This window comes from Aegilops tauschii, chromosome 6 (genome assembly GCF_002575655.3).
Source record: "Aegilops tauschii subsp. strangulata cultivar AL8/78 chromosome 6, Aet v6.0, whole genome shotgun sequence".
Lineage (NCBI taxonomy): Eukaryota > Viridiplantae > Streptophyta > Magnoliopsida > Poales > Poaceae > Aegilops > Aegilops tauschii.
Genome location: NC_053040.3, coordinates 21,497,038 through 21,500,149, shown reverse-complemented (window position 1 = coordinate 21,500,149; position 3,112 = coordinate 21,497,038). Strand labels below are relative to the sequence as shown.

Below are 3,112 nucleotides of genomic sequence, written 5' to 3'. Positions count from 1 at the left end.
ATGGTACATGAACAACTACCTGTCAATATAAGTACACTGATAAAGGACAACAGGTACTTACAAGAACAATGCAGAGCTAAAAAAATCATTGGCATTGGATATATTCTACACTAATGTAACCATTCATACAGATTAGATAATTTGGAGCGAACAATTGATAAGCAAGCTATCATGCATACTGCTGTCACATAATGAACCAGGTATGTATGCAAGTACAATGATACAGGACAACAGGTACTAACAAGAGCAAAGCAGCGGGCAGCATATTTGCGATATCCTGTCGTTCTTTTCAAACCGGAATTCTTTTTCGAGCAGATTTCCTGCAAAAAAGATCCATAAGGCACATGCGGAAAAGTAGAAGTTCAAATTGTCATGCGATATCATAGACAGTACCTCATCCTCGGAACGAGACCAGTGCATAACAAGGTTTTTCCATTCAATGTCTTCTAAATTTAGCACAGGAGACTTCACCAGAAATTCATTTATAGACTTGCCATCAAAGTGTGTTTCCTCAGGTAACACCAATACTGCTGCAATGCTTCCTTGAAAAGCGCAAGCAAGCTTTGCTCGTCATGACTATCCAGATTGACCCTTGCCTACTTACAACAATGTAATGTAAATCATTGATGTGTTCAATCAGCAGAAAGTGGGACAGGAAGATGTGAAAATTGTGTTTGTCTTCACTATAATCTTCCCATGATGGGAATATATGCACGTAGTCCCTAACAACATGGAAAGCATTGTCTTTTAAACTGGGAATAACTGGAATGGGGTTCCAATCTGCAGGAATTGGCCATCTCTGCAGTTGGGATAGGTCTTCGGCCCGTGGACTTGCTATACTTTTTGCTGGAGTGGGATTTTTCTGTGGTACGGCTGGTGCTATGGCAACTGAAATCGGCATACCTTTTGCTGGAGTGCAGGTCATGTGTGGTGCGGCTAGTGGTGTGGCCAGTGAAGTATGGGTACAGTCTGCTGGAGTTGGTCCTACGTTTTGTGTCACTGGTTGTACAGCCAATATAAGTGGGGTGCTGTCTGATTTCTCCGGCACAACCACGTTTTTCAAGGACTTTGCTGTTGCTCCTTCAGGTTCGGCAATGACCCTCTTCCTTTTTGATGTCTGATGCACAAGAACATCATTTGAGTGGAAAAACATGGTATGATGACAGATGGAATATGTATTGATAATGGATGGGCATGGCATCTCGACATATATGATGAGTAAACTAAGCAGATGGCCGTGCAACAAAGTAGAAGAAATGCAAGAGAACATATGCAAGATACGCGCAATCAATAAAACCTTGCCAAATTAGAACATGCACCTTGATGGGTGAACAGGACATGCCATCTGCCTTTGACTCCTCGAGGTTAGAATAGTCATTAGGATCATATTCTGAACAAGAATCAACAGGTGGGGAGCGTATGAGTTTCATTGCATCCAGAATGGCACTCAATGCCTTGGTGCCAATTCTGTAAGTCATTGCGGTGTTTAGCTTCAAGAGTGGACTGCTGCTAGTGCGAGACAAAGCAGCTACACAGATCATAGTGTAGATATAACGGGAAAACTGTAAGCATCAGAGTAAAATCAGCAAAGTGGAACTTGCTGGAATATATATGCTAGTATTGCCGATACGGCTAGAAAGGCTTTGGATACCAGCTCTCTTCAACTGAAGGTGCGGTACTGTTAATATCAGTGTAACTCTCAAAGGCGACACAACTCTCCGCATTTCCTTGCTATTCCTATAGGATTCAAGTGGGCAGGCCACTACAAATCCTATTCCCATGTTTACAAAATCCTACGAATCAAAGAGGCCCGAAGAGTTCAAAGTGTCCATACCAACCGACCGTATAGACCTCTACACTACAAATGTCCCTGCTCATCTTCACTACAAGGAACATACTGTACTACTATCATACTCCTTTCGTTCCAAAATATAAGCCTTGGTAGAGATTTCCACTATGGATCACATACAAATGTATCCAGATACATTTTAGAGTGTAGATTCGCTCATTTTGCTCCATATGTAGTCCATGGTGGAATCTATACAAAGACTTGTATTTAGGAACAGAGAGAGTACTTATTAAAGAAGAACGGAAGAGGAACATGCTAAAGAAGAGCAAGCAGATTTTGGATAATAAAATGTTTGTTGCGCAGTGCCCACACATGATGAACCAGAGCGCATTAAGAAAGCAACTCCCTGTTGTCTCTCTATATGTGGTGCACGTGCTTTTTCGAAAGTAAAGTAGGAACATTAGCTGACCAATTAAATGTTATCTGTTTTAGTAATATCATATCAGATTCGTACTTGAGCAACAAGTTTGGAATTATGAGTGGCACGTTGTTTAGCTTGATGGATTCAGGAGCAGTGCTAAGCAGGCACGATGATGGTACTGAATATAAAGGCATGTCTGCATGCAAGTCGCGTGACTTTTGTCATTTGGGTCAGTCGACCATTTCAGGCGGTTGGATGAAGATCCTACGTCTCCTAACCCTTCTTCTTCCTCGTCTCTGATTCTTCCCATACAGAACACCGCACGGGCCGCCGGCCGGACCACCGGCCCCCACCGCCTGTGTTCCTCCGCCACCCCCACCCCCCACCCCCGCCCCCACCCGCGTCGAGTTTTCTTCGGTCGGCGAGGCCCCACCACCGCCCCCAACCAAAGTCCCCACCCGAGCCCCTTCGTTCGCACCGGCGAACTCCGACGAGCTCTGAAAAATTGACTGAACCAATTTTGAAATTTAGTCTACTGTGATTTAACTAGTGTGGAATATAAAAGGCGAAAACCAAAAGCATTGGGAGTATAGTGTTGAGCGTGCCATGGCGGATCTGAAGGTGCAAACCGGACAAAGGCAACTTCGCAACCAATGTTTGCCTTCAACTAGCAAGTAAGTGATGGACAAGAAATCAGAGTAAAGCAGTGGCGATCTATTTTCTTGCTGCGATAAATAAGTTGAGAAGATACGAAAGAGTACCGCCTCTGGTGCGGCGCCGTGTATGCATCTGCTGAGAATTTGACGGTGCTGCGGTAGCGATGGCTGTCGGCAGCATGGAAAGCAAATCTAGGAGGGTAGATGGTGGCGGCGGGGCGCGGTGGACAAGACGGTCGTAGGAGC

The 3,112-nt window shown here is 44.5% G+C and overlaps 1 long non-coding RNA gene across 1 annotated transcript; it reads right to left on the bottom strand.

Annotated features, from left to right (window-relative positions):
• Positions 1–224: 224 nt before the first annotated feature.
• LOC141025291 (uncharacterized) lies at positions 225–423 on the bottom strand. Its single transcript, XR_012186768.1, has 2 exons — positions 394–423; positions 225–320 (listed from the first exon to the last, which is right to left on the bottom strand). It is a non-coding gene; the product is annotated as an uncharacterized lncRNA (long non-coding RNA).
• Positions 424–3,112: the final 2,689 nt, after the last annotated feature.